The following is a 21686-nucleotide window of genomic DNA, read 5'->3' on the forward strand; positions in this document are numbered from 1 at the left end:
TGAAAGAAGGTTAAAGTAATGAGGGTAGTCGCGAGTAATTGCATGAAGAACAAGACACGAAGACGTGACATGGACTGGGTCCGAGCGCGCGCTGAAAAGGAACTGAATCGGAAACTGTTACCCTGAAGCTATGCTTGGTATTTAAAAGGTCTTGAAATTTTCTGTACTTCAGTACCGGTAGCAGCGAGAAACAAACTCAATCAAAATGACTTATTTGCAAATTTATTTTGACGTTGTAAAAAGCTATGCGACTGGGAACAAGTTCTTGCAGCTTCAGTCAAACGCCTCACATTGGTTTTGACGGTTTTGGTCGAATCTCTTTTTTGCGGTCTTGCGGCTTTACGAGATATTTTCTACGGTTTTCTAATTTCTAGTAGACACCAGTGTCCCACTCCCCTCTTGTAACAAGTGTCCTCTAGACGAGTAACTTTGAGAAGCTCCAAGCAAATACTGAGCAACAATCCAGAATCCACCAAAGCAAAAGGCAAAGCTGAACAATGCTGCCATGTGTCATTTCCATAGATAAGCTTTTTTTGAATATGAACTGTCAATTTGCAAGAAGCTCAGTCTAATTGCACACACGAGAGAGAAAGAATTAACTTTATGAAAAGACGCAAATGCAAAACTGCACACAGGTTACGCGTGTCGTATAACGGGAATAATGAGAAAAAAGTAGAAAACTATCAAACATAATGCTGATCTAAAATTATTTGATATGTGAAAATATCACTCGAGGTTTTTAAACTGGAAGAAAAAGAGTAAAAATAAAGTTCGAAATAAACAAAGGTAAAAACATAGAACAGATGTTGTTGCAGCTGTTTTAATACAAGCTACCTACTCGATGAGTGCCAATAATTACATACTAATGATATGTAAAATACATATTTCTTTTACACCAAGACAACCACAGAACTGTTGATAACCTTCGAGATATGTGTATTTAGTATAATTTCAGAGCTGAGCAAAGAGTTTCCAGCAATCTGATTGGTCGATCGGTTCCTTATATGACGCTATATAAACCGCTCCACGCGGTTTATATAAAATGTTAAAATAAAATGTTAATAAATGTTACTAAAATATTATGATTTTAGACATTTCTCTGTTGTTCAGCTCTGACATTGGACTAAAAAAAATTATTCGCCTCAGGTTCGGTAAATATTGTCTCGACTTCGTCTCGGGGATTATTCGACGATATTCAACTCGCCTTCGGCGAATAATTGTTAAATATAAATTTATATATAGAAATGTGTGTATATATGTCTTATGAATTGAGTAATTTGAAATGACGTGTAAGCTGCTATAGAATTATTTGTCGTGAAAATAAAGAAAAAAAGCTTGTAACCATATCGTACACACGTGTTCACTATATCTGAGTTTGTGCCGCAAAATTTTAAGCAGCCGGGCCGGCGTGTCACAGGCTCACAGGAGAAGTTTGTTTCCTGTAGGGCTTGCTAAATTTCAGCTGGGTAGCTTTTTCAGGACAATGTGAAAAACCATTTTTTCCCTTCGGTTTCCCGCAAGCATGAACCTCTTGTCTTTGTAAAGATTGGCCTAATACCCTGCCGGGGAAGGCCTCAATTTGGACGAGAAACAAAATTATTCTCTCCTACGAAAACTTGTTTAAAATATCTACGAAATTATTTTCGTCATTTACTTAGTTAAGATACTGAAATGATAAAACGAGTCGGAGTAAAAGCAGCAGCTCCGGTGAAACGCCTGTAATGCAGCGGGCTGTTTTTTAATCAAATACTAGTGGATCACAAGAGATTATTAACAGCAGTTTACATTCTCTTATTATCCAACTACACCTAGACGAGTACAAATAACGCCATAGACGAGTACAAATATCACGCGGTATTTGTAGTCGTCTATTGTAGTACCGGTTAAACGGGTTTTCTCGCATCGCGCAAGCGAAGAATTGGATTGTAGTTAGGAAAAAAAAAGTGGCGGACAATTAGAATCCTATTTCCCACGACAAAAAGTCAGAATGGCTGGCAAATATAGATCTAAGTTCATTAGATGAATCGAACGAAGAAAAACAGCTTGACGACCAGAAAATTTCTTCATTTAATGAAGAAAATAGAAACAGCAACACAACAACGCGCCAATTCCATTCCGCTACGCATACTTCTGTCACGGACTCCCTGTAAATAAATATCCGCGAAATTCGCCCGCACTGAAATAACACGGCTTGGTGTGTTGGATAATAAATAACTTATTAGACGTTTTGTTGTGTAGTATCGCTGAGTATTTTTACTCGTTATTTGGATTTTGACTCGCCTTACGGGCTCGTCAAAATACGGCACAACTCATAGAAATACTCAGTGATACTACACAACAAAACGTCTAATAAGATATATTTATTGACCATAAATACCTAAACATAAATAACAATTCTAGTTCCCATACTTTGTTGCAGTATGAACAACTTTAAGTTTGGTCCATGTGGAAGATGATTTATGGGGAAACTTTATGTTTATCAGCCTACAAAACTATCGTCGGAGTAGAAACATCAACTATTTCATGAGTTCATTTTTTATTTTGTTATATCACTTTTTTACTAGCTCAAGTGGGATACGTGTCTGAGGGAAAGGGAGCATGAGCGTCATGGTGTTTGTTATGGAAGCTTGCGAGTTCATTTGAATCCCTTTGCAAAATATTTATTTCAGTCTACTCAGTTCAAGCAGCGAACAAACTTTTGGATAATTTAACTGACTCCGACAATCAGGAAAACTAAACAACTTGGTTAAAATCCCGTCATCAAAAAACTGTGGCACATTTTGACTGATGCGTTTTTATATTGTATGATGACTAAGGAAGTAATTAGTTTTCTCCGAGCTGAGCTGAAAAAAGCGTTTCACTACAGCTGCCAGCAGCTGTACGCATCTTGGGTTGTCTACTGCACTTATATATACTAGAATTCTTCACTGATGCACTGATACTTGTGTATGTAAGATGGAAACTACAGCACTTAAGCTTTGTATCTTTGCACTGTTCTTTTCTTCATTGTTGGTCGAGGGATCCGTGTATACTGGTATCTGTCCGGGTCCTGGCTGCAAGGTAACAAAAAGACACGAATTAATAAGCTTAGAAATGTTTTACCCTTTTAAACCACCAAAATGTTTCGTATATTTTTTTTAATAAGCAGTTTTCAGTTTACCAGTTTTAGTTTTTTTTTTTTCAGTTTGCCTCATTGATTTCAGTTAAATTATTAAAGTGGCTCGATTAGGAATGACAATTTTTTCCTTTCAAACAGAAAATGTCCGGTAAGGATCACATACCTCAACCACTTGGTCATGTCAAAATGAGCTGGAATCTTGAATGATCCAAGCAGTTCAGTTTAACATTTACATGTGTCGTTAATCGGTGTATTTACTCGACGTATTCAGTTACTTCTCGAACTGAATTTTTCTAACTGAAAGCCGTTTTAAACTTTTCTAGAGATCGACTCTGAAAAAGTTTAGAGATGAAGGAGGGGCTGAAAATTTAGAAATGTTGAGGACAAACATCCGCAGACGCTTGGAGGAGGTTAGTACAAGTTTGTCTGTTCGGTTTGCCTTGTTGATGTCAGTTTAGTTATTCAATATTTGAACTGAAGGAGAAAGTCAAGGTACTTTTCATTCATTCAACTATCTGTCAGAACTTGGCGCTCTTGTTTTTATTCTTATTTTTTCGAATAAACTTGACGGTACATTTTAAAATCATGTTTATCAAATCTTTAGGCACAACGTGAGCGGCAGTACCGGAGAGGCATCTGCTTACAGGCCCGCGAAATGGGATGTAAAATGGACCAAGTGAAATAAGTTTCCCTGTATTGAATACTTACTAAAGCTAACTCAAAGTTACTGCAAAAAGTTGTTCTTGAATGATAAAATTGAGATGTAGATGTCTATTTATATAACGCTATCATCACTACTGTATTTTAATGAAATAAACTGTTTAACATGAATTGAATAAAGGCTGTGGTCCACATGATAAACATCTGCTATTCGCTACTTTTAAACTTAAGCCCAAACATTTTAAGTGGACATGGTGATTAGAAGACTCCTTCAAGCGAACAACGGATGAGAATAAAGGAAATATCAATCATTTGATTATCAGTTGACCCAATACCAATTTCTTCAAACTAACATCCTAAGAATTGTACAGCAGACAGTAAGGAGAATTACTAATGAGATCTTTAGAGTGAAAGGGTTCATCTCGAGGCCTTTATATCGATGTTTAGTAAAAAATTGAGTCATTACCCCCTGTAATGCGCAATACATTTTATTCACAATTTAAAATTGGTCCTTATTTTTAAGAATCCTAGAAGAGCAACACATCCCTATCAGTTTGAGCTCTATAGCTAGGGTTCAGCAGAATGTTATTAGGCAGTAGTTAGCTCAAAATTTATTATATAATTTCTTTCCCAGCAGCCGGTAGTTTTCTTGCATGCTCAAATGTGACAGTTTCGATAGCTGTCGGCCGCTCTTTATCAACGCTTACGAGGACTAATGGTCGGCATGTATCAGAATTGTCAACATCTAACCAAGCATAAAGGGAAAGTCATCACCTGCTGCAGGGAATTTTACACGAATTTCACACGAATTGATACCATTGAACGAACGATATCGCACGAGTCTCGTTCCAGATGGCAACACGTCCCAGCAATTAGCCGCTTTTGGTGTTTATTAACCTGGTGCCCGCTTTCTGGTGCCCTGAAATCTATGCGTTTAGGCCATTTTTTTATTTCGACAAGATATGTCTGCTTAAATAAATACCTTCTCCTAAAGTTTTCATCCTATCTTTCTATGCTTCATAACCTCTCAGCCAGTGGTATAAAAGTGAAAAACATGCACCAGTCTGCTAAAGCGCCGCAACCTCCTCTCGTTGAGAGGACGGGCGGAAAAGCCTGGGAACGAGGTTGAAAGGTCCGCCGTTAGAATTTGGAAAAAGCGTCGAAAAAGCTGTGCGAGTGTAGGACCGAGCGGCTTTTTCAGACTGGCTTACGTCAACCGGCGTCCAGCTTTACACACGTTAGCTTTCATGATGGTTTTCTTTAGTATCGTGTTGATTGAGTGAAAGGACAGCGGCAAGAAAAGGAAGAAAAAAATTTAAAAAATTAAGTGCTCGCGGAGGCACTAACTCGAAAGAAAAACAAGAATGAGCCGTTTCCGCGACAATTTATTTTCTTATTTTTCCCTTACAGATTAATTTAAATCGCGCGCCTAAGCGTGACTGAACATTCGCAATAATATTGCTAGCCTTTTTCTTGTTCGTCTTTGTGCGGTAGATTGCATATGGGTTGACATGCTTCCTATTTCATTTAATCTCTCCAGATAAAATGAAGAAACAAATCTAACGCTTGATTTAGCGTGCGTAATCCGGCCCCGAAACAAATATATCACTCAGTTCGATGGTCCTTTCTAAATGGTAATGGTAATTGATTTCTGAGACGAAGAGTTTATGAAATCCCCTCAAACATTTTATTTTCACAACATCAAAAAAAAAAAAAAAAATGCATTGAAAGTTCATAAGTTTATCTCTTTTGGACTTATTAAAACTTGTCACGTTTACGGATACGAACTCTAATCTTTTTTAAATGAATAAAGGCTGAAAGTTTCGAAAGAAACTGTTTGGGGCTGCGTCGGTGGGAGTAACGAAATAATTTGGATATATCAACAAAGTTGAAATGGTAAATTGGCCACCCTAATGATTACAAAAGCTGACGTTTCGAGCGTTAGCCCTTCGTCGGAGCGAATAGAGGAATTGTGGGTTGTGTGTGCTTTTAAAGGTAGAAAATGGAGCTACGTTATTGGTGGGTGCATGGCAACGAGAAAAACATGAATAAATTAGTGGAATGAAAAGCGTTCATTGATCCCTGTGGGATTTAGACTGCCGGTTTGAAAGATGAGCTTTTGTTCAAGATTTTTACGGCTTTCCGTGCCACCTAAGTGCAAGGAAAGACCGAAGATTGCCATATGTTGCTTAGAATGATTAGGTAACCAGTCGCTAGACATTTTAATTAATTTATATTTATAAAAGTTTGTATGGGATGTTATCGGTTTACCTTAAAAGAGAGAAAAAATGTCTTGTTTTGAAATAAAATGGACTTACCTTATTGCCTTGTTGAACACCAAAATAGCGCTAACTCGCCGAAAACACTTCAAAATGGCCTGAGACGCTAGTAATCAACAAAGAAAACAACAAGGCAATAAGGTAAGTCCATTTTATTTCAAAACAAGACATTTTTTTCTCTCTTTTAAGGCAAACCGAAAACATCCCATACAAACCTTTATAAATGTAAAACGTTGCGCAACACTGTAAGAGTCACGTCCGCTTTTCTATTAGTGACCTTGGGCTGCCTGTGTTGGAGGTAATCATTGCTTTGTACTTAACTGGCGACGATACGGCCACATATCTATCCACAGTAAGTGCCATGAGTGTTAAAATAGACGCCGCGCATAAGATGAAGTATAGAATGCGTGCGATTTTGCTATATAAGAAGTCAAGTTGAAGCACTTCGCTGGTTTTAAGAGCAACTGAAACGGGATCCATAAGCGTGCCCACAACCAGATTTCGCCGCTAGACTCATCAAGAAATTGTTAAATGGTGTTTTCAAGTTTCTGAAAGGATCCTTTATGATGGCCAAACAGACGAGAAAGTTTCCAGGAATGGTTAAAATTGTAAGGAAGACTGAACAGGAAGCTTTGAAGTATGAGAGAGCTCTTGGAGGACCAACGCTTGAACACATACTTGACGCCGATGCTAAAGCCATCTCAACTCTCCGATTTGTTCCCGAAGGCGCTGAAATCCGGTCATCTGTGCGCAAATATTACACTTGTTGAGCTTTGACTTAACATTGGGCTGTAAAGGTGTTTTCTGTTGTCTTATAGGAAGTCCCTATTCCGTTTTGTTCTTTTGGAATTAACTCTGACTCCTTGCAGAGCGGAACACTGCTGCCATGTGTCATTTCCATAGATAAGCTTTTTGTGAATACGAACTGTCAATTTTCAAGAAGCTCAGTTTAATTGCAAACACGATAGATAAAGAATTAACTCCATGAAAAGATGCTAGTGCGAACTTCACACAAGTTATGTATGTCGTATATAACAGAGAATAATGAGAAAAAATGATAAAAGAAAATATCACACATAATACTGATCTGATAGTATTTGTTATGCGAAAATGTCACTTGAGACTTTCAAACCGGAAGAAGAACCGGAAGAAGAACCGGAAGAGGAAAGCAAACAAAGAAAAAAAGATAGAACAGATGTTGTTGCTGTTTTAATACAAGTTACCCTCTTGATGAGTGCAAATAAATACATACTAATGATCTGTAAAATGCACATTTCTTTCATAAGACAACCATATTATTAATAACCTTTGAGAGCTTGTATGGACATATTGGTCAGCCGGGGAGGGAGTTTCACCGGTGACTTAGAAATTGATTAACTTTTTCCAAGTTGAGCGGGATGAGTTCTATTCATAAACTCTTCCTATTCAGTGATATAACAAGGAAAGCCAAAATTTCAAATAATTGGTCTTAAACTTCATGGTTCGCTTTCGCACTTGACTTTTAAAAAAGTGGTGGTATTTTTTTTTTCTAAACATCATTTTTAAGTTTGATCAAGGTTTGATTCCTTAAGACGTTCCTTCTACAAAAGGAACCTTAACTTAGAAAATAAACCGAAATGAAAAAAGCTTGACAGCTGTGTTTCGAAGGAGGTATCCTACAGCATTCGTGCTGATCTTCAGCCGATTCCGTCACAAGAAGTGGCTAAACAAACCCAAAACTGTTCCGTAACCCTCGCATGAAATTAATTTTGATCGAAAGAGAAAGAGACGAAAAATCTTTTCTGAGCGCGACGTCTTTAAAGTACCCTCATATCAAGTCAGCAACAATGTTTTTTGACAATAATATATGATAACTTGCAATATACGGAAGTGTACAAGTCAGGAGCTAAAACCCTTCGCGGCGTTGTTTTCGTGAAGCGACAAAATCCTACGAGAAGGGCAGTAAAGTCTATACGTTTTCATTTGTTCTTATAAAATGTAGTCAGCGATGTTGATAGTATAAACGACATTAGCGGCGGAGCAGGTGGCAGGGCCGGGGGGTTCCAAGTCTCCACAAACAAAAATCTGGGGATACAGTCCCCTACGTTTTGATTTGATACCGAAAAAATTTGCTGGCGCGGCTTAAAATTGGCAGAATATTTGATCTTGTGATCTTTTCACAAATCATTTCATCAGCATCGCGCCTAGCGAAATAATTTTTGTCTTTGGGGGCCCAATTGAAGGTGAAGCTGGAAGATTTTAGAGTGTTCCGGAAAAAAATTAAAGTAAGTCAAAACTCGATTACGGACACTATTAAGATTGCAAAGAGGTTTGCTTTTTCCAACGAGCACTGCAAAAGTCAATTTGAAAAATTTGAGAAGGGGTATAGGCATGGGTGGTTGAAAGGTAAGCCTCCCCCGCTCTCCCCCCCCTCCCCCCACGTCTCATAACGCACCGCCGCCTCTGAAACGCATTTATATGCACTTCAAGTTTCACAGTAAAATACAGATAAACCATAGATTATCGTGATCCAGCCAGCCAGCTTGGGCGGACTTCAACTGTTGTTTAATTTAAGACCTCACTCGTTCGATGCGTAACTCTTGATTGGTTTAAGTTTATTTTATCGTTTTTGGCTTTAAAAAATATTTACTTCAGTCTACGCAGCGAAGAAAATAGTCTGCACATTTTTGGATAAGTTAACTGACGTCCAGCAATAAGGCATACTGAACAATTTGATTTAAATCCCGTTATCAAAAAGTCGTGGCACATTTTGACTGATGCGTTGTTATGATGCATGATGACTGAGGAAGTAATTAGTTTTCTCCAAGCTGAGCTGAAAAAGCGCTTAACTACGGCTGCACACATCTTGGGTTGTCTACTGCACCTATATATATATACCAGAATTTTTCATGTACTGAAGCTCGTGTAAGCAAGATGAAAACTACAGCGCTTTGTTTTTTTGCACTTTTTCTTTCTTCATCGTTGGTCGAGGGCCATATTCCAGTCAAACCTTGTCCGCAGAGAAGTAACTGCAAGGTAACAGAATAAGTACAAATATCTTTGCCTTTTAAAGGCTGATAGTTTCGAAAGAAACTGTTTGGGGCTGCGTCGGTGGGAGTAACGAAATAATTTGGATCTATCAACAAAGTTGAAATGGTAAATTGGCCACTGTAACGATTACAAAAGCTGACGTTTCGAGCGTTAGCCCTTCGTCGGAGCGAATGTAATGTAAACTTTGCCTTTTAATCCACTTAAAACGTTCATGGTTATTTTTTCCTCAAAAAGGTTTCTACACAGTTTTTCTTATTGATGTCAGTTGAATCATCCAAGTTGTTCGATTGGGAGTGGGACTTTTTTTCCCTTCAAAACTGAGATAAATTCCCAGTCAGGATAACGTATCAGAGAGCATAGAATCACCTTGCCTGTATATTTAGTCATTTCAAAATGAGCTGGCGTCTTTCTATGATGTTCTTTTTTAATTCATTCATGTTATTGTTGAATGATCCAAGTTGTTCAGGTTTTACAATTTGCAAGTGTCGTCAATCCGGGTGTATTCACTAGAAGTATTCAGTTACTTCTCGAACTGAACTTTTCTTGCTGAAAGCCGTTTTAAACTCTTCTAGAGATCGACTCTGAAAAAGTTTAAAGATGAAGGAGGGGCTGAAAATTTAGAAATGTTGAGGACAAACATCCGCAGACGCTTGGAGGAGGTTAGTACTAGTTTTTAATTTGTCTGTTCGGTTTGCTTTGTTGATGTCAGTTTAGTTATTCAATATTTGGATTGAAAGAGAAAGTCACGGACTTTTCGTTCCTTCAACTATTTGTCAGAGCTGAGCGGTCTTGTTTCTATGTTTATTTTTTCAAATAAAGTCGATGGTAATTTTAAAATTATGCTTATGAAATCTTTAGGCACAACGTGAACGGCAGTACCGGAGAGGCATCTGCTTACAGGCGCGTGAGCTGGGATGTAAAATGGACCAAATGTAATAAGTTTCACGTATCGGAGATTAACTAAGCAGACTGAAAGTTACAGCAAAGTATTATTCTTAACTGAAATGTGTGTAGATTTTATACTGCTATCATCAATATTGTATTTCAGCGAAATTGAACTGTTTGAATTAAATAAAGGCTGTGGTCCACATGTTAAACATCCCCTATTCACTGCTTTTGAAGTTGAGCCCAAACATTTTAATTGAACATGGTGGTGAGAAGACTCCTTGACACTTCAACTCCCATGAGACATCGCGACACACGACGTCAATACAATATCTAACTTGCAGTGCTGGCATCTTATTAGGGCGAGTTAAGGTTATAAGCTCGTGATCGCTTATCCGAACGCCATGTTTGATTTGGAGTCAGAGTTGACGGTGGGGGTAGGGGGCGGGGGAAGGGCGAGAAGAGTATATCACACATATCCACACTCCCTTCCGAACCCTTTTACTTATTTTTGACCGTCACTCACCCACTTGGTACAAATTACTTTCTCTCCCCAGCCTTCCGCTGCCATTGAAATCAAAGATGGCGGCCATTTTCGATGAGAAAATACTGAACGCACGCTCGCCCAAATTACGCCTGCTCCGCAGGCTATACAATATCAAGGAAACAGAGGATGAGAATAAAGGAAAATATCAATCAGTGGATTATCAGTTGAATCAATACCAATTTCTCCAAACTAACATCCTAAGAATTGTACAGCAGACAGTAAGGAGAATTGCTAACGAGATCTTTAGAGTGAACGGGTTCATCTCGACGCCTTTGTATCAGCCGCCTTTGTATCAATGTTTAGTGGAACATTGAGTTATTGCCCCTAGAATGCGCAGTATATTTTTATTTAAAATTTACAATTGGTCCTTGTTTTTAAGCATCCTACAAGAGCAACACATCCTTATCCGCTTGAGCCATATAGCTACAATTTTGCAGAATGTTATTAGGCTGGAATAAGATCAAACTTTATTATATAATTTCTTTCCCAGCAGCCGGTAGTTTGCATGCTCAAATGCTGACAGTTCCGATAGCTGTCGGCCATCTTTGTCAAGACTTACGGGGACGAATGGCTGACATGTATCAGAACTGTCAACATCTAACCATGCGTAAAGGGGAAGTCATCACCTGCGGGGAGTTTTATACGAATTTCACACGAATCGATACGATCGAACGAACGATATCGCACAAATCGCGTTCCAAATGGCAAAGCGTTCCAACAATTAGCCGCTGTAGGTGTATATTAACCTGGTGCCCACTTTCTGGTGCCCTGTAATTTGTGCGTTTTGACCAATTTTTTATTTCAACAGAAGATAGGTCTACTTTGTTAAACACCTCCTCCTATAGTTTTTATCCTATCTTTCTATGCTTCATAATCTCCCAGCCAGTAGAATAAAATTGATAAAACATACACCAGTCTGCTGAAGCCTCGCAACCTCCTCTCGTTGAGAGGACGGGCGCAAAAGTGCCCCGTGAACGAAGTTTAAAGGCCCGCCGTTAGAATTTACGTTTTTGGAAAAAGCGTCGAAAAAGCTGTGCGAGTGCAGGACCGAGCGGCTTTACCAGACTGGCTCACGTCAACAGGCGTCCAGCTTTACACATGTTAGCTTTCGTGATGGTTACGCGAGAGAAAAGACATCGCCATAAAAGGAAAGAAATAAAATTAGTGCTCGTGGAGGGACCAAAATTGAAAGGCAAACAAGAATGAACCGTTTTCGCGGCAACCGTTATTTCGACGTATTTTCTCAATTTTCCCTTACAGATTAATTTTAATCGCGCGACCAAGCGTGACTGAACATTCGCCATAGTATCGCATGCCCTTTTCTTGTTCGTCTGTCATCTCTCTCAGTTTGCATGATTCAAATCATGACAATGCCAACAATATCAATAGTGAAACGAAACGACTTGTCAGTGGAATTAAATGATACTGCAAGATTCGCACTTGAAATTTACACTTAATTTTGAATATAAACTAGGGCATAAAGATAGATTTGAAGTAAAACTGAAACCAGAAACTACCCAACAGTTACGATCTAAGCGTGGCCTGCTTTAATGATTTAACAGAGGGTACTAAAAATTTGCATTTCACTGAGTAAATATTCAAGAACTGAGCTACTAGTACCTGTTGAAGACATACTTGTGAATAAAAAATCATCACTTCTCTGGTAGCTTTTAGGGGGCACTGACGATAATGAAACTCTTATTCGAAGCCATAATAATCCCACAAAATGAACGTTACAAATAAACGAAAACATCTTCAAAGATAAGGCGGCCTAATAGCACTTTGTCGAGAAATCTTACTGGGACTCTCAAATATAACTCTCTTTGCTTTGCGTCGAGGGAAGGGGGGACGCCTATAAATACCTAGCTAAAGCGCTTCAAACATGTTTGACATTTTCAGGCGAGAGGTTTCTAAGGAAAGGGTTTCAATAGCTTCAGGAGGGAAAATAATGAGGAAAACTGCAATTGACGTATTTCATTTGGTATAAATCGAAGATAAATAAAGTTGCAAAAGAAGAAATGTAATGCATTAAAAACCCTTTTTTCCCTCTTTTTAGTGGCAGAAGACGTTTGAGTAAAGTGCTGCGATGATTTACTATATAAACACAAAAAGTACCCCATAGTACAAAAACAGTAAAGTTAAACGAAACATGTGGCGAATTGTTCAATAGTTCTTCGTAAGAGGGGAAAAAGTATTTGAAACTCAGGGCAGGAAATTCAACCCCCTTTTTTATATAGTGGAAATGAATGCATTCCCCCGGTTCGAGTTCAATATGAAATATGCAACATGACGGCTGCCAATTGTTAGAATAACCCGTTTCTGCATAAATTTTAAAGCTTGTGGTAAAAAAAATCCTAAAAAATCTCCTGCGAAGATACAAAACATGATTTTTACCCATCCTTAACATGGACGTGACGCCGTTCGTACAGTTGCTGGTCTTCGTTGCATATATTTTGTCTTATTTTTGGACTTTCTGTAGAAATTAACGGACGTAATCCATTAAACATGTTGAGAAAAAGCGCTAAAGGGAAGGTTCTGCCGCGAATGCAGAAGACTCGGTCAGAGTGAGAGATGATTCTGCCATAAAAAAATTAAATAAATAAAAAAAAAAAACAATAAACAGTTTTTAACGTGGAGAAACACTTAGCTAGAAGCTAGTTTACAGGTTTTCCACCAAACAACTGAAACATTATTAAATATCCCAACTGGCCGAAGGCAAACCAGTTGGCTATATTACAAGCATGGCCGAGGATTTGAAACTCGGGGCTACCGTGAAACAAATCCAGGTAGTGGCCAGTGCGGGACTTGAACCCGGGAGCGGCGGATCGCAAGTCCGGTACGCTGACCACTCGACCACGCTGCCTTCTTAACGCCATTGCAAGCGAAGGCTCTGCCATGAAGAACGAAGATTCTGGCTAATTGAGGTTAGATCGGTACTAAGTCTTCTTTGAATGAATATCCCAAATCTTGTGCATGCATCCGTTTAAAGTCATTCCGGTTTTTTTACTTGTGTGATTTGATGTCCATCCCAATAGCCTTCACTACCTTCCGTAGTCCTCCTTCCAGTCTGAATGCGATCAACTTGAATTGGAGGGATGGGTTGACTAGGCTAAGTAAGTTCATATTGGAAAAATGAAGATTATGGCGCACCACCTTCATTATTAATTTTTTCATGAGGGCGCCGGAAAAAAGCCGTAGTAAGCTTAGAGAAAACTGAATTTGACATAGAATAGTTACCCCTTATAGGCTATTTAACCTGTGGGCTTTGAAACAAGGGTGGAAGCCACCATTGTGTGCTGCGAGTTCAGCATGATTTGCAACCACAAAATGTTTAATTAGTCTTAGATACGAGCTTCAGATGAACAATGACTTAGCAACCTTAGTTTTTCTGGCTCGTATATTTTCACGCTCTTCATTATTGAATAATGACCATGGTCGACAATGTTATCGATTATCATTATTCCAAGGTATAGTAAAAGTGTAAGTGTGACTTTTTCTGTCTCTTTTGGTTACTGAAATGGAGTTATGGCTTATCTGTAGTGTTTTAGAGATTTAGAGAAAGCAGCGGCAACTGATAATGAGCTCGCTGACCTAACACACCGGATACTCCCCAAGTTAAACGGAAGGGCGGAAGCCTCTTTGCCTTTTAAATTTTCCTTCCATCCATAAAACGAACAGAACCTGTAGGGACACCTCAATCTATCAAAAGTTAAATAAGATGATATAGCTGACGCCTTTAGGATAAATTAATAATAAGATATTGATAATAATCTAAGGGGGCCGGGAGTGAATCTGTATTCCAATCAGCAGTATAGCGTTGAGTTGATACCGACTTACACGCTGACACAACTGAAAAGAGCTGACTGACCAGTTAGATAAACTGTGCAATATAAAACTTAAAGCTCGCCTCGTGTATATTGGAGTGAGAACTGGGGCAACTTCGAACGTTTCTTTTATTCGAAATGCTTGGACAAATTTGTGAACTGCACGCACACAAAACTCTTTCTAAAGATTTCGTGGCATAGGACATAGCCATATATACTGCAAGAAAACAAAATTTTCGTATCGTATTCATCTCTCAATCTGCGGATGAACTGAAACCGTATGGAACACCTACAATCAGCCAATGTGCTTATCGAAGAAATTTAATCACTTCGATTGCTCATTAATTAGAAGGTAATAAAATAAAACCGATTTAAGGCTGCGTTCGTCTGAAACTGATTGAAGAAACAAACGAAGGAAAAGTTAAATTGAAGTTGAACGGAATCGAGTATCAACATGTAATTTCTTGTCGCCTGTTTTAACCAAACAAAGAACAAAATATTCTAAACGAGGAGACAGAATTGTTATATCTGCAGGTTTTCCGAAATCTTACACCAACTATTGTGATAAATTTCATACACACGCCACATTGGTGCTTTAAATAATGCAACTAAATACCATGTCTTTCATATTTCCTGTACCTACTATCCAATTATTATTATGAAATTTCATCTCTTTTATTTTGATTTTTAATTAATTCATATAAGCTAGCTAGATTTCTATGTTACGAGCAGTGGGTGACTTTGTACCGGCAGTTAAAGCTGTTCTCGAACAACCACTGAGAACTTTGACGAAACTAAAAGACAGCATTGCAGAAATCACTTTAATTTGTCTCGCCGCTCAAACAACTATGCGTTGAGTTCTTAATTATTTAATCTTCACTGATATGTTTAGTTATGTTTGTGGACTGATCTGTGATTTGGGGTCCGCGCATTTCCCTTCATAATTCATTACAACGCTTTGTGAGGTGGACTGCATATGGTTCAAATGTTACCTACTTTATTTAATCTCTTCAGATAAAGTGAAGAAGCAAATCTAATGTTTGATTTATCGTTCGAAATCCGGCCCGGAAACAAATATATCACTCAGTTCGATGGTCCTTTCTAAGTCGTAATGGTAATTGATATCTGAGACGAAGAGTTTAAATTACGCAATCCCCTTTAAACTTTTTATTTTCACAACATCAAGAAAAAAATATATCGAAAGTTCATAAGATCATCTCTTTTGGACTAGTTAAATCTTCTTGCTCATAAAATTATCAGTTTAGAAACTGTCAAATATATACGCTGGGATACAAGTAAGAAAGGACACTTACTTTGAGAGTGTGTTTATGATTGTTAGTTTTATTTAAACGGGTTAAATCTTTTCGTCTTCTCCGCTAGAAATTCTGGGTACTTGGCTAGTTTCTCGCTTGCCAGCGGCGTGAGCTGATGTTGTTGTAATGTCACTTATCTTTGCACGTGTCTTGAGAAGCAGAAATTTGTAGAAAGCTCTTTTCAAATGAGGAAGCCTCTAGGCGTAGAATTACGCAAGACGATTAAGAATTGCAAATCCTGCAACCACTAGATCAGTACACAACTACAACCAGAGCAAAATACAATCATAAATAAGATAAAGAGAAGAAAAGATAACAAGATGTTTAATGCTAAATAAATTATTTAGAGTTAAAATTAATGTAAGTGAGCGTGAGGGAAAAAAGTGAGGGAATCAACATGGGTCGATTGACTCCATCGAGAACTCGCACTTTCACACTAGCAGGAAAGATAACTTTTATCCATCAGTGGATCTGAATTTTCCAGAAAACTTAACTGATATAAAAAAACAACCATTTCTCTGAAGCGGTCTTAAAAGTTAATGTTGTAGTAATATAACAAGAAAGTCAGAATTAAACTGCACGGTTCGCTTCCGCACTTGACCTTAAACTGAAAGCGGTGGTATTTTTGCTAAACATCATTTTAAAGTTTGATTAAAGTTTAATTATTTTGGTCGTTCTCTTCGACAGCAGGAGTCTTACCTCAGAAAATAAAGAAAAATGAAAAGACGCCCGACGGCTGTGTTTCGAAGAAGGTATCCTACAGCATTCCTACCGATCTTCAGCCAATTCTGGCTCAAGTAGCACCTAAACGAACCCAAAACTGTTCATGAAATTAATTTTGATCGAAAGAGAAAGAGACGAAAAATCTCTTCTGTACGCGGCGCCTTTAGATTACCCCCAAATTATATCAGCAACAATATTCTTTGACAGTAGCTTAAGATAACTTGAAATATACGGAAGTGTACAAGTCAGGAGCTAAAACCCTTCACGGTTTTATCTTTCGGGTAATCAAGTTTGTAAGTTGTTATTTGTACTTAGAAAATTTCGTCAGCGGTGTTGTTAACATAAAAGGCATAGGCGCGGCGGAGCAGGGTTGTTTTCTCAATTTTGCCTTTGCAAAATATTTATTTCAATCTATTCAGTTCAATCAGCGATGAAAATATTTTGTACATTTCTGGGTAATTAAACTGACGTCCGGCAATAAGGCACAATTTGATTGAAATCCCGTTATCCAAAAAGCTGTGGCATGTTTTGACTGACTCGTTTTTATGATGCACAATGACTGAGAAAGTGATTAATTTTTCCGAGTTGCGCTGAAAAAGCGCTTCACTACAGCTTCACATATTGGGTTGTCTACTGCACCTATATATATATATATATATATATATATATATATATATAACTAACTGCAGACAGTACTGTTTCGGCCTTCTGGGCCTCATCAGTGCAGTTTTTTTTTTATGTTTAAGGTGGACGGCCGGGCCCCCGATGAAGGGCGTGTGCAATGCCCGCCGACCAACAGGACTAATCCCACCCATGGCTTGCGTGCAATGCCTTAGGGTTGGGGTCCACCAGAAACGAGGGTCACCAGACACCAAACTCGCTGGGGAATCGAACCCCACCTCAACAAAAATTAACACACTCACACCAAAAATTGAACACACACACTCGATAACTTAAATAACTTAAACTACTTTTTAGTTTTCATTTTTAGGTTTTAAATTTTTAAACTAATATTAAACTATTTCTTCGGAGTGTACTTTAGCACATGTCTAGGAGGACCATTTTGCGGGTTGAGAACAAAGGCAATTGAACCAGGAGGAACTTGAAGGTGTGATGTTAACCGTAGGAGGTCTACTCTATCACCTGAAAGGCCAGGAGGTGTGGATAGCAATTCGAGAATTTCACTTCTGGACTTGGAAGAAATGACCGACGTAACGGAGGGCGGCACGGTTATCTTATTAGCGACTGGTACGGAAATCGACTGGGTTGTATCCGTTGTAGCAGGCTTCTTTACAGTTCCTTTTGAAACCGGAGAAGTCTGGGGAGCAGCGCGTTTACGGGAGACATTGACTGATGGTACTTGGTCAACCGATGTGCAGGTTGGAAAACGGTCCTCGCTGGCCTCAAGGTTATAATCGCACTCTTCAGACTCATCAACAACGTCATTAGGGACGGGAGCAATTGTCTCAGTTGTCACATCATTTTCTTGAGCTACAGACGAGGGTATGTCCATCTCTACTGATGTGTCTACAGCAGGTTGAGCACCCACGGTCGTCTGACAGTTCCTAGCTAGATGTCCACCTTGACGGCATCGGAAGCATTTGCCCCTAAGGGGACACTCTGCCGACTTATGACCAACTTTATGACAAGTAGTACACTGGAGGGGTTGCCCCCTATACCAAATTTTACAGCGGACGCCACGGATAGAAATAAACGGTGAAATGACATTCCTAATAACCATTTGGACAATGCGTGACCCGGTGGACACTGAAGGCCTTCCGGGCCAAACCTGATTGCGAACCGATTTGACCGTACCATATGCAGACAAAGCTGTGCTGATGGCGTCGTTTGATCCCTCAAAGGGAAACCAAGAGACTACAACAGTAGTAAGCTGGGGAGGAGGAGGAGGGGGTTTAACCACCCTACACTCTACATCCCCCAACTTGATGACACCTAGCTCCTCAAAAAATAACTTAGCAGCATCGCCGTTCTCAGCAAAAGTGACTCTCGCAACACGGCCAGGACATGCCTGCACCGCAGCCACCCGATGGTCAGACTCACGGTCAAAAAAACCCAGCAACAAACCAACCGCTTCCGAGAAAAGTACCTCCTCAGGGAGCCCCTGACAGTCAACGTCGATGGTCCTATTAAAGGACACGACCATGCTGAAACTCGGACCCAACCCAAAGACAAGTCAGAGGGATGGGTGACCGAAACAGAGAAAAAGCAAAAAGGAAAGCAAGTTCAGATCGACCGAGAAATCCAAAAAAAGGGATGGGCGACCAAAACGGAACCAAAGAAAACAACCACTGCCAGGGAGGAAAAAGTCGCAAGTTTTCCCTCCCGGCAGGTACTCACTTATCCAACTCAGACCTCGAAAAACACCAGAACCAACTTCAAACTACAAGAGTATGAAGCAACACTTACCATGCGAGACCTGGGCCTCATCAGTGCAGTGCTAATGCTAGGATGGGGGAGAACCGAGACGGTCAGCCCAAACGACCCAACCTTTGTGGTATCGTCTAAGCCATACCAGAGTGCTCAAACTAGAGTAAACCAGCGAGCATGCGCAATTGCATATATATATATCAGAGTTTTTCGTGCACTGAAGCTCGTGTAAACAAGATGAAAACTACAGCGCTCTGTTTTTTCGCACTGTTCCTTTCTTCGTCGTTGGTCGAGGGCAGTACTTATAATCTCTCATGTATGACGCCGGGGGCCTGCAAGGTAACAGAAATACACGAATAAGTACAAATATCTTTCCCTTTTTAATCCATTTAAAATGTTTCATGTTTTTTTTTTTTTTTTCACAAAAAAAGTTTCTAAACAGTTTTCCCTTTTGATGTCAGTTGAATTATCGAAGTTGTTCGATTGGGAGTGGGAAGTTTTTTTCCTTTCCAAACTGAGGAAAATTCCCAGCTAAGATTACATGTCAGAGAGCATAGAATCACCTAACCTGTATATTTAGTCATGTCAAAATGAGCTGGAATCTGTCAATGACGTTTTTTTGAAATTCATTCTTATTAATGTTGAATGATCCAAGTGGTTCAGTTTTTACCATTTGCAAGTCGTTGATTAGTGTATTCATTCGAAGTATTCAGTCACTTGTCGAACTGAATTTTTTCTTACTGAAAGCTGTTTTAAACTCTTTAAGACACCTACTCCGAAAAGGTTTAGAAATGAAGGAGGGGCTGAAAATTTAGAAATGTCAAGGACAAACATCCACAGGCGCTTGGAGGAGGTTAGTGCAGGCTTTTAATTTGTCTGTTCAGTTTGCCTTGTGGATGTCAGTTAAGTCATTCAACATTTGAATTGGAGGGGCAAGTCCCGGCACTTTTCATTCATTTGACTCCAACTACCTGTTAGAGGTTAACGCTCTTGTTTTTACGTTTTCCTTTTCTGTTTTTTCGAATAAACTTGGTGGTAGATTTTAAAATCATCTTTAGGCACAGCGTGAGCAGTAATACCGGAGAGACATCTGTTTACAGGCCCGCGAGCTGGGATGTAAAATGGACTAAATAAAATGAGTTTCCCGTATTGAGTACTTACCTAGCAAACTCAAAGTAAGAGCAAAATGTTATTCTTAATGATGAAATTGAGACGTAGATGTTTATACCGCTATCATCAATATTGAATTTTAGCGAAATTAAACTGTTTGAATTGAATTGTCTTGTAAACTTGTCTAAACATATCTAGGTTGAACAAAGGACCAAACAATCAAGTAGTGTGTATATTCATGCACTTATATCATGACGAGCTTTATGCAACTTTGAAATTCACAGCTGGGTATGGGTTCTAATTTCCGGGGTAGTCAAGAAAATCGAATTAGCAAAATTGCAGATCTGTCATGACTGCACAGTTTGCGGTGGATGAAGGTGCTAAGTATATCTTGAGTGCGCTGTACAAATGAAAACCAGATCATGTATCCATAAATGGTTTGTTGTTGACTCTAATTACACTCAATATATAACAAAGTGCTTCGTCGCGCGTAATTCAAAAATTGGCGCGAACGAGATATGGCGGCAAAGCTATGACAGTTGTAATAATTATTGTAAACTTATTGTTTACAGGCCCCTTAACCTTCAATAACTTGCATGGTGAAAAAAGGTTTGGCATGTCTACACTGGTGATGATGACACCACTACCCAATCCCACATACGGGAAAAAGTCTCATATGATGTTGAAAAGCAGTCAGATGTTATTCATACCAAACGGTCTCTTCTTTCAAAACTTTACACTCTCAAATCAAATGGAAAATTTCCAGGATGCTCGCTACTTTCTGTGAAAGTGATTTCTTACTTAGGCAAGTGCTTTAGCTACTGTGTAGCCCAAAACAAAGATAAACCTGCTTCGCTGAAAGCAGCCATAAAAAACATTGTACCGCATGCATTTGGCAAACATGAAAACTGTGATCAATCATGGTGTCAGTTCAAGAAGGATCCAATTAGTTATAGACACAGCGAACTTTCCTTTGGAAAAGATTTGCACGGCGATTCATTGGAGGAAGAACTAACTGCAGTTTTTGATGTTTATTCAACAGATGTTGTAGTTAAAAAGCTGGCTTCAGCGACGAATTCTCAAAGAAAGGAAGCGTTCAACAACGTTGTAGGATCGAAAAACCCCAAATTTCGTTTCTAAGGAGTGAAAGAGCGATTTTCGGGTTGCTTGAGTGAAAGGAGGAAGAACTAACTCCAATATATAAGTGCATTGGAGAAAGAACTAGCTGCAGTTTTTGATGATTATTCAACAGATGTTGTAGTTAAAAAGCTGGCTTCAGCGACAAATTCTCAGAGAAATGAAGCATTCAACAACGTTGTAGGATCGAAAAACCCCAAATTTCGTTTCTAAGGAGTGAAAGGAGCGATTTTCGGGTTGCTTGCGGAGTTTGCCAGACAAACGAAGGGCGCGAATATATTTGCCAAACTTTGAGGGAAGTGAACATTGAACCGGGTGATCACGGATGTCAAGGAAAATTTGTTTCCCCTAGAATTCTTCTAAGTAATCTCAGAAATATCTTGCGGACGAAGTGACCTTCCCCTGAGCAGCTTGTCAAAATCGATGTGGTGTTTTCTCAATTTCATCTGATTTGTTTTTTCCTCACAGTTTGAAGAATCCGCTTTGTCCATTTTTAACTCTTTTATCACGATAAAGCAATTGTCGATTTGAACCAATCAGATGGCGTAAAACTAGTTTTCACAGCGAGAAAAAGAAAAGACTGCCGTGCTTGCAAGATAAGGGCTTAAGTTTAAATCCGTGAAATTTGAATGCAAATTGTTGCAGCGGGACTTAAAAGGAAAAAAAGCGAAA

At 39.0% G+C, this 21686-nt stretch overlaps 2 long non-coding RNA genes across 2 annotated transcripts; both read left to right on the forward strand.

Annotated features, from left to right (window-relative positions):
* The first annotated feature begins 2899 nt into the window (after window positions 1–2899).
* LOC148733535 (uncharacterized) lies at window positions 2900–3979 on the forward strand. The gene is made up of 3 exons (XR_015999971.1): window positions 2900–3060; window positions 3442–3528; window positions 3723–3979. It is a non-coding gene; the product is annotated as an uncharacterized LOC148733535 (long non-coding RNA).
* A 4847-nt stretch (window positions 3980–8826) lies between these two features.
* Window positions 8827–10188, forward strand: LOC148733536 (uncharacterized). The gene is made up of 3 exons (XR_015999973.1): window positions 8827–9072; window positions 9660–9746; window positions 9946–10188. It is a non-coding gene; the product is annotated as an uncharacterized LOC148733536 (long non-coding RNA).
* Window positions 10189–21686: the final 11498 nt, after the last annotated feature.

Source organism: Stylophora pistillata, chromosome 4 (genome assembly GCF_964205215.1).
Source record: "Stylophora pistillata chromosome 4, jaStyPist1.2, whole genome shotgun sequence".
NCBI lineage: Eukaryota > Metazoa > Cnidaria > Anthozoa > Scleractinia > Pocilloporidae > Stylophora > Stylophora pistillata.